The 10,835-nt window shown below is 37.0% G+C and overlaps 1 long non-coding RNA gene across 1 annotated transcript; it reads left to right on the plus strand.

Moving 5' to 3' along the window:
* Nucleotides 1-3,568: 3,568 nt before the first annotated feature.
* LOC118155715 lies at nt 3,569-7,835 on the plus strand. Its single transcript, XR_004745982.1, has 2 exons — nt 3,569-3,707; nt 6,984-7,835. It is a non-coding gene; the product is annotated as an uncharacterized LOC118155715 (long non-coding RNA).
* Nucleotides 7,836-10,835: the final 3,000 nt, after the last annotated feature.

The raw sequence follows: 10,835 nt of genomic DNA on the forward strand, positions 1-10,835 counted from the left end.
AGAATCTGCCTTTGAATTCCTATATTCAGAATGTGGTTCTAGGTCTTGGTCTTTGAAAATGATTCTCTTGGGAAAATAATTCTCTTGGGATTTGTAGTCATGCAAAAGTCCTACTGAAATTAGTAATCTCTTAGGTGACTGACCATTGTCCAAAGGCATTCAGATTTGCAGAACTGAAACTTTACTCTGTCCTAGCAGGGAAAAAATAAAATAAATCTAAACAATCTAAACTAAGCTCACAAAACTGTTTGAGATAAGATTACCATGTAGGAAAGGACTGGATAAAAATATTTCTCCACAAATGAAGGGAGTATTTCTATAGTCATTAAATAGGTTTTAAAAAGTAATAAAAAGTATTTTGGGAGAGGTTGAAGAGGGAAATAACCACACACACACACACACACACACAAAATGTGTCTATTATTAATCTTTAGTGGGAAAGGATTATATGACCTTGGACTCACAAGTTAATTTTCATTGCTTTAATCCTTATACTGGAAGCCACCGAAGGGAAAAACATTAGAAATATTTCCTTTCTGCTTAGACTAAATTGATTTCACTTTGATGGTTTAGTAAAAGGAAGAGCATGAATTCTTCTCCCCTTTAGATGCTAAAATACATAGTTATACAATTTGTAAGTATTCAGGTCCCACGCCTAAATTAACTGAAGCCGTAGGAAAGTTTCACATTTTCTTTACTGGACTTTTCTCAGGTTTATCACAGGAGCACGGATTTACAGTTTAGAGGTTTAGCAAACCACTCACTTGGAGTCCTAGTCATGCTGTTGTGACTGCAGTGATCTTCAGTGTGCCCCAGCATCTCCCCAGGGAAGAGTGTTTAACATAAAGTAGCAGAAATATAAAGCAGAAAGTCCGTACGAGAGACTGTGCTGGTCCAAGTAACTGTTAAAAACCTCTCTGTGAGATGTTTGTGCACTGCCGGGGAAAGCCTCTCTGGTTGTTTTACGGCCATCAGCACAATGTTTTTCCTGATGTTTCATCCAGATTTTTTTTTTTTTTAATTAAGTCAGTTTCTTCTTTTCTGGGCATGGAGAGCAACTGATCTATTCATCAACAGTATTTAACATAACCTCCCACCTCTGTCTGTTTGTTTCCAAATTAAATATACCCAGTTGTCTCACTTTTTGCTCTAGAGATTGTGTTTCCCTGATCTGTTATTATTCTCTCTGTTTTCTGAGTGCTTTGCAATTAAACTCTCTTAAAAACTGGGATCTAAGAAAGGGTTCAGTACTTAGTCTGAAAAAAAAAAAACATGTTAGAATAATTAGTTCCCATGTCTTATACATACTACTCCTCTGAATAACATCCCTGGATAAGCTCCTTTTACTGGTTCTTCATAAAGATCTTATGCTATGCCCTGACTCCCTCTAGATCTGCCAATTTCCCTGACAAATGCTCGGTATACTAGCCTATTTCAATCATATTTGACAGAAGACTACATGGAAATCCACAGTTTTGTGACACTCAGTGGATAGGCATGGGAGAGGGAGCATGCAGTAGCATAAGGGAGAGGGACTGAAAAGCAGGGAGGGCATTTCAAGTATTTAGGGGGGAAAAGGAAACTCAAAAGGGGGTAGCTGGAGCTGCTGGTTTGGAAAGGAATTGATTCACAAGTTTTGTTAGTTTCACCATTGAGAAACAATTTGGAGGGAAATTTTATGTGTTTGAATTTGTTCAGCCTGTGTATTTGTTTGCTCATTTTGTAGTCAAAATCTTTGGCCTGCTGGCTTGTTTTCAGATTGTCATCCACTGTGATCCCTCTATAATTTTCTTCAGTTATACTGCTGGACTTCCTTATGTTTTATCATAACTGTAATTTCCACATCAAAGAACACAATCTCCCCTAAATAAATAAATAAATAAAGAGTGAGTATTGCATGTTAATAAAATGCAGCATTTAGATGCAGTTACTTGGAAGTGTTAGTTACTGTATACTACAGGACAGAAAATAAAATTCTTGCAAAAAGTTGTCTACTACACCCTTCCTTCACCACACAACATCCTTTCAGCAGCCTGAGTTTTGTCTGACTGCTCTTTTGCAAAGTTTGCAACATACACCTTTCCTTACTCACTCTAAAGGCTGCATTTACTGTATGAAATCTCTTCTGTAATATGAACTGGTTAGATCAATCTGCTGAGGACCTCGCTGCCCTGGGCAATGGAGCAAACTGAGCAAAGAGAAAGAGGCTGTATTATCACTGTTGTTACAGTGACCCCCTTCAACACCGAGGCTGCCCAGGCTCAGGGCATGGTGGTGAAAAGAGTTTTGTGTTGTTTCCTGGGAGGGATATGTTTTTTGGGTCAGGAATTTTAGTCTGCAGAACCTGATAATTCCAAGAGCCAAGAGAATTCAACTGCTAACAGCAAGAAGGACTACAGAGTAGACACAAGTCAATTATCACAGTAATACCTCAGTTTAAAGGTTTAGGCTTTATATAAATTAACTGCTGGCTCCTGTTGCCTCTACTCCTCCTTCTTTTCCACTCTTACTATTCTGATGCTCTACCCATAACTCAGAGAAAACATAATAAGATATACATTAACGCTAGCATGTGCAAATGTTGTATACAGCTGCAGTGTCAGTATTGGCGTTCACTCTACTCATAAAGTATGTCAGAGCAGACAAAAGGTGCACAGTTGTTCTATTCATAGCTTAATTTTGAAATTAAAACAGAATGTTTATTTGGCTTTTGTTTGGTTTTATTTTGTGATGAGATATTTTGTAGAAGATTAAAGATTTCCCCTAAATACTGGCAGGTGAGAAATCACTTGAAGAGCATGAGGATTTTTATTTTCAGATATGACTTGAAACAGTTCATTTGATTGTAATAATTGCTCAGTGTGGTGGGAAAATAACTGCAGATTTCAAATACTTTTAAAGCCAGAGAAAAATTTGAGACATGTTACACTGTCAAAGGAAAAACTCCTGTTGCCTCATAATAACAGGTATCGGTCTTAAGTGTTCTGGTTGAAACCAGGCACTGTGGCAGATCCTTTGTACGTTCACAGGGAACTTAAGAGGACGTGAACTGGCAAAGGTACTTAGTGCTGAAAACTATGGCTTGCACATGTGCAGTGGCACAGCTATTTCCAAGATTCTCACTTCATGCTTACAATCTGCTTGACGGCTGGTGGACAGCCATTATAAAAATATGAGAACATCTAAGACTTGTGTAAGTCATCAGAAGATATTTCATGTTTTGTTTTAACCAGCAGGCAGTTAGACAACACGTAGTTGTTCACTTACTCCCCCCTGCAGCTGGCGTGGGGGAGAAAAATGAAAAGCACAGCAAGTTGTAGGTTGAAAAGAGGACAGTTTACTAAGAAAGAAAAGTGGGGTGGGGGGGTGGGGGGGAGAGAGACACAAAATAAATAAATAAGTAAACTATAACTACAAAAATAATACAAAAAAAAAAATTGAACAAAGCAGTTTCTCACCACCCACCAACTGATGCCCAGCTACTCCCTGAGCAACAGCATCCCCTCCAGCCAACTTCCCCCATTTTTTGTTTCAGCATATTGCATCATTGTATGGGACATCTCTCTGGTCCATGTGGGCCATCTGTCCTTGCTTTGTCCCCTCCCAGTTTCTGGTGCACCCAAAGTCTCCTCGCTGGTGGGGCAGCATGAAGAGCTGAAAAGACCTTGGGTCTGTGTGAGCACTGCTCTACAGCAACTAAAACATTGGTATGTTATCAGAATTATTCTCATCCTAAATCCAAAACATAGCACCATACCAGCTACTAGGAACAAAATTAGCTCTATACCGGCTGAAACCAGTACACATCAATGTTTTGGAAATAATGGTTGGCCATTGGTCCTATGTCAAAATTGCTCTTGAGCAGGGAAGTACAAGGATGAGAATGTTCCTCCTCAAGTGTGTGCATGCACACCTGAATATATATGTATTTATATCCATATATACATATACTTTTTTCGAAGTCTAGACATGGTAGGGAGACAACCATAAGGCTGTGGCAGAACCATTTACACAGCAAAAGTCTGAACTCTCGAGCTGCCTTATAATTACATATAGGATTTTACTTGATGGACACAGTGCCTCAGGTACTAATGTAACAGAAACATGGTTGAAGGTATCCTTAACAAGAAAAGTCTCATTAATTCCCCTAAAGACATTGTGACCTTTTTACAAGAGCATTTGAAAAACAAGGAGCTGGTTTGTTAATTCAACGCTGATGGCCTGGTTCAAACACTTTCATACAGATTATTTTGCTTTCAATATATATCTTAGTACTGCAGTCTCTGTTCATCTGTATTTTTTTTCCTCTCACCTAACAAGTAGGTACATGGGAAGCAACCTACTCATGTTATTTAATAATAATATAAAAAAAGAATAATAATAAGAAGAAGAAAAGTACAATTGCAGTGCATGAGTCTACCACCCCTCTGCTTGTCATCAAAGCTGAAGTGAAAAACCTTATTAAAGTCAGCAGGCCAACTTCTGATCTCCTTTACATGAGAACGAATCTATAGCATTTCTGTTACTTTTGAATTTATGAGATTTACACAAGCAGAACTCAAGACTGGTTACTTGGGTAAGAATGACACATGAGAACTTAATAATGCTTAGGAAAACTGACATTAAATTTACCCCAGATTTTAAGCAATGTTAAAATAAATTTCAAAAGTAACTCCAGTGGCTATTGGATTCTTAGTAAAAGAAGTTACAGTGCAGAATGACTGGAACTGTATCGTATCTGGGTTACATAGCTTGCTTAGTTCTTTTCCTCCTCTTATATACATAAATTGCTAACAAGGTAAGATGCAAAAGTTCCTGAAAAATCTTTGCTTTTCCTGAACACCTTGTTCAAATTTTCTAGTTCATCTGACTGTGAGTATAAAATGACCTATACATATAAAGATGTTTACAGAGTTCACTGTGATATCACCTTCTTATTTCATTTTTTTAGTGGAATCCTATAGAAGTTTGAAATTTTTATATATATATGTGTGTGTGTGTGTGTGTGTGTGTGTGTGTGTGTGTTAATTATTTTTATCATATGTTATTGTTATCTCACGTGACTTTTGAAAAGATGGCTATGCCAATGTCTTATTTCTCAATGATCACATTTTTTCCTCAGGCATTGGAATTAAAAAAAATAAATAAACAAAAAAAAATAAATAAAAAAGAAAGAAAGAGAAAGAGGGCATTTTGGCTGTGATAATGACTTAATTTGGGATAGAAAAACAAAAGCACAATACAAATCAAAAGAAAATACAAGCCTGAAAAAATTGTTAACCACAAGCTGTACATCTGTTTGAAAAATAAAATTACTTCTATGTTAATTTAGTCCCAAAATTGTAAATCAACTGGGATATTACCAAAAGCAGAGTGTTGACATGTAAAGTCTAAGCCTTAGATACCATACTTTTGTTTTAGGTAATGTCAAGAAAATAACTGCCTTCTGAAGAAAAATATATAGAGATTCTGGGCTTCAATTGTGAGGTTTGCTAAAGAATCAGTAACATGAAGTGAAAGTGTTTTATGTAAGTAGGAATACGTAACTGATAAACAGTGTTCTATCAGTAAACAGTAGTTGGAAAGGTACAGGCAAATATCAATCCTGTTTGAAGTCAATAAGATTTATCTCTGATGTTAGTCAATACATAACAGGATCAGGCCCATGCTTTGTAGCACAGTGCTTTGATGCTGCGCAGATTTGTCTTTGAGACTGTTTTTACACAACAATAATTAAAAATGAGAAAAGCAAACTTCCCTACAATTAGGCCAAATGTACTGTATATACTTGTTCTAAAACAGCAGCAGGTAGGTTAGAATTCCATAAATATCAAGCAAACATGAAAAGGAAGTAATTTCTTCTTATAGTCTTAGAGATTTTCCACTGGTTTCTAGTGGGAGCAATTTATAATATAGCTCTGCCCAGGCATGCATTCAGAAAAGTGATTTTCAGCTACTAAAGTATTATATTTTCTCCTTTGTGTGTGAATTTACTTTGCCTAGCGTGGACAGCAAGATATTTCTCTAAAATTTCCAGGGCTGAGTCTATCATTTTTGCAAACTGTGTCTGTGTAAAACTCAAAACCTGAACAAAACCAAAAAGTTGTCATTCAAACTTACATGATCACTAGTATTAAACATGACTTAAAGGTATACAAAGATGGGGAAAACTGGCTTTGAAAAATTCAGTATCAACTTTTTTAAAATAAATAAATAAATAACTTTCTGGATTTTTCAAGGCTAGTTGTGGCAAAATGTGCACTCAGGACAACTGAAAAATAGCTATACAGGGGAGATAACTGAGAGCAAGGCCACTTTTTGTTTATAGGTGACATATTTTAATTTTAAGTATGATAGGGTTGTGCACAAGACATCTATGTTTGATATCAAACATGACTTCAGCTGATTTAAAAATTTCAAATTTTACTGTAAGGAAGTAATTTCTGCTATTATATCCCAATCCAGTAGTGCATTTCAGCACATCCATACTCTTAGCATGTGCAAAGCTGCAAGCCACATGTACTTATGCATTCATTTGAATCTGTAGTTTTTAGTTTGTTTCCTTAAAATAATTTGCAGCCGGCTCATTGCAAAGCATTGTGCATTAGTACCAACAAGATGTTATTCCAGGCTAAGTATTGCCCTCTTCTTGTTTGCACTCTGCCAACAGGAATAAAGTTTACCATAAAGACAGCTGGAGGAAAGCTTAATAATCACCGTAAGTTTTAAACTGCTCATTAGTCACTAAGTTCCCAGGCAACAATAAACATACTGGTAAAAATCCTATTAAAAAGTATTCAATAGAAATGCAGACAAATGAAATCTAAAGACGTCAATTTAGCGTCTAGTGCCAGAGGCGCTCACACAGTTTTAAGAAACTTTTAGCCAAAACTAGAAGACTGTTTTTTTTTTTTTTTTTTTTTTTTTTTTTTTTTTTTTCCCTCTCTCTCTCTCTCCTTTTTTTCTCCCCTCCCTGCTCTCAGAGAACTGCAGGCCACATGAGACATCCTGAGGCCTCTCCCTGACTGTGCCTCAGATGCCTTCAGCTTGGGCCATGTGAAGTGGTGGACAGCCTGGGGATCCAGCCAGACCAAGAGCCTGAGGACTGCCGTTGGCGGTGGCCAGGAAGGTGCCAGCTTTTGCAGATCGAAATTTGCAGGAGAGCACCCAACCTGCCAGGCAGCACTCTGCCATCCCAGCAGGCGTGCAGGATGACCAGTCCTGGTCCAGCGATGGCTTCCCACTTCATGCTGCTGTCCCTCGGCCCTGAACCCCACAGCCATCTTCACAGGAGGAGGCAGGGCTCACCAGGCCTGTGGGGTGCTGGGGACAGGACTCAAGGGGCAGTGGCACCAAAAAATGCTTGGGCAGGAGGAAGGGGCAGGGAGGAATGTGGAAGAGCCAGGAATGCAGATCTGACAGCCACTGAGGGTTTGCTGGCCTCTGGTCTGATTTCAGTCACCACTAGGTGCAAAAGGTACGTTCCCGCTTCTTCCCAGGTCAGCAGCAGAGGAATGAAGCCATGCTGTGTGACAACCATCTCTCTGATGCTCACTAGCATTGTCCCTGTGGTGGCCTAGGGGCTTGGGGGACCTCCCTTGGCAGGGTCAGCTGTGGTCATGGTGATCCTGCAGGCAAGCCCAGCACTTGAAACCACCTGGTCACAGGAGCCCTCAAAAGGTGAGAAGGCAGCTCAAACATGCCACCACTCATCCTTATGCCTGCAAGCAAAATCCATTGTCCATGTGTTCACCATTCCACCACCAGTCCTCTGAATCACTTTGTCCTTCCCACTTTCTTCTACCTAGCTTGCATAATGTTTTTTAAATTGTGAAAAAAAATCAGGAATTTACTGCCTACAGAAGTTTTTGGTTATTCTTTGTATAACCAATCATTTTCTTTCTTCACTGAGCAAGGCAAACTGTACAGCAGAAATAGAAATGTGCATTTTTTCCTGACCTTTATGCTAATACCTTCATACTGACTGGCAGCAATAATTTCAAAATACCAGGAAAGCAATTAAAAGAAGGAAAAAAAAAAAAAAAAAAAAAAGAAGGCTTGACATGTAATAAATAATTTAACACCTCACTCTAACGCAACCTGCAACATCTTTCAGTCATATTACGGATGTATACTCATCAGTTTATTTGGTGTTTTGCATAAATTTCATTAGTACAAGCAGAGTAATATTAAAGCACACACATATGCACAGTTTGGTGGCTTTTCAGCTCATTATGAAATACTTCACCTCTGGGCAGATGACTAATATGCTATTAAACTTTTCTATCCTTGAGTCACATCGTAGCCAAAAAAGAGGTGCAGTCACTCAAAACCTTCATTAAATGAGCTGAATACACCCACTCAGGGAAAGTGCTGTTGTATGACTTTAATGTGTCCTACGGCAGCATTAACATGCTCCTGGGTCCTTTAGATGTTGTGGAGCCTCAGAAATTACTCCATAGCAGAATGTGGGGGGGAAAACATTTCCATTAAAACCTTGTGCTGAGCAGTCTGGGAGGCATTATCCCAAGGTTTTCACTCTGGCTAATGGGAAGAAACCTTTGGGTTGTGGCAGCTTGTACGTGGCACCACTGGTAGATGTGCAGGGGCAGGAGACAGTGTGCCACTGTAAAAGTGGGGTGCTGCAGTTGCATCCTGGTGCTGGATGGATTTGGGCCATCTCAGTTCAGCTCAGTACCCCTGAATTCTGCCCTGCCACTGCTCCCTCCAAGCACAGACACAGTGCGGAAGGCTCAATGCAGTTGTCTAGAACAGGTATCAAACTGCAGTCTTTTCCTATTGATTTTATTATTAGTTCTGTCTAGAACTGGATATAAGCTCCTTTATTTATTTTTTTTATTATTATTATTATTATTATTATTTTTAATGGCCACAAATGGTGACTAGCAAATCCAAATGCTTATATAATACATAACTTAGGAAACTGTGAATACAATGAAAAGAAGAACCAGCCTATTTCCAAGGGGAGGTAGGATACACTTTTCACCATCCTGGACACTAATTTTTTTCTAACGAATACTACTTGAATTAAATTAATAATTCCAACAAGAATCAGTTTTTTTGTTTTGTTTTTGTTTGTTTGTTTGTTTTTTTTGTTTTTGTGTGTGTTTTTTTGTTGTTGTTCTGTTTGTTTGTGGGATTTTTGTTTTGTTTTGTTTTGTTCTTTTTTTCTTTTTTTTTTTCTGATAAAGAATACATAATTTGGTTTTAAGAATTGACTTCATTGTCACCGTAATTTCTTTGTCTACCATTACAGTTAACCCTATTAAATGTTGCATGAGAGTGATTCAAAGGCATTTAGAAGAACACAACTCTAATTATCTATACAGGACCAAACTTGACAGAAAATCTGGGGTATTGTTCTGGCAGTAGCTGACAGTGACGACACTGACAATAAACTCACCTTATGAACAGACCCATTCAGTACATTGTTATGAATGGAGAGCCACTTATTTGCTTATGTTTTAGTTGGGTAAGAAAAATATTTTTAAATTAAAGAAACATTTTAATATTTTTTTTAATCCCAATGTTTATATATTTTTTCCAATCTGTGCTTCTTGAAAAGAACTTGTGGAATATGGTAGGCATTTTGTTTTGTAAATGTAGTGGTTCCTTGTCCTGTCTTTGGAGGACGTCTTAGTCACAATGTTGGAAATTCTAGCAGTTCTTGTAGAACCTAGTTATACTAGTAATTCTAATCACACAATGGTGTAAATATTTGTAATTCTTATAAATGACTTTTTCAGTAAGAGAACAATGTGAAAGTTAAATCTTAAATCTGTTCAAGAAAGAAAAAACAAAAACTATCTCTCTAAAAGACTTCATAAGTAAGAATTCCTTCTTTTCCCCATATTTATTTTATATATTGCATTACGGAAGCACATGAATTGAAAGCAGTTTGTAAGCTATTTCTCAGAATGACAAAAGAAAAACTATCTCTGTAATAATGAAACAAGGGACTTTCAGAATTGTTTTTCAAGATATTTATTGTGAATGTCCTATGCAATAAATCCTGTTTTTTTCTGCTTGGCAGTATTTTTTCTTTAATTCGTGGGATATAAGTTGCCTAATGTTGATCTTTACAGAACTTCTGTGTCTAAATACTTAAAACAAAAGATAAAGTAGTGTGAATGTGATCAGACATATATAGAGATAAAGGTATCTAGATTGCCACAGCTACTTTGCTAGTGGAAAGCAAAACCCTTCTGTATTTAATTATAACTGTAACTACAGTAAAGTCGCTTTCCGTGTAAATATTTTTTAATAACCTATAGTTTTAATCAAAATAGACACAATCAGAAAAAAAAAAAAAAAAAAAAAAAAAAAGGAAAACCAGGCATGTAGATGAAACTTCAACCTCACCCCTCCACCACCTCTTTTTTTTTTTTTTTTTTTTTAAATATATATATATATATATTGGTCTTACGGGTTGTCAGTATCTCTAAGGAATTACAAATTAGGTTCCTATATATTAATTGTTTCTTCAAAAAGCCAGGCTGAAGATGAAAGCAACAGGAATTCATCCATACAATGGTATTGTTATTATTCAAATAAAAAAAAATAAAAAACCCACAAACACATTAGCAAAAGATGAATAATTTAGAGGTCAAGATGACACATATTAGACTAACTTCCTTTCACCTTGAGATTCATAAGTCTATACAGGTCTCATAGTATGATTCAGATCTAGGAATTTAATGAAACAAACTTAATCAGAAGGATTCATTAAATAACAATTCCGATACGGAGATAATTTAAAATTACTAATTAAAGACCTACTTTCTTTTCCTCTATCATTCTCTGAGAAGTTCTAC

This window comes from Oxyura jamaicensis, chromosome Z, assembly GCF_011077185.1.
Source record: "Oxyura jamaicensis isolate SHBP4307 breed ruddy duck chromosome Z, BPBGC_Ojam_1.0, whole genome shotgun sequence".
Taxonomy (NCBI): domain Eukaryota; kingdom Metazoa; phylum Chordata; class Aves; order Anseriformes; family Anatidae; genus Oxyura; species Oxyura jamaicensis.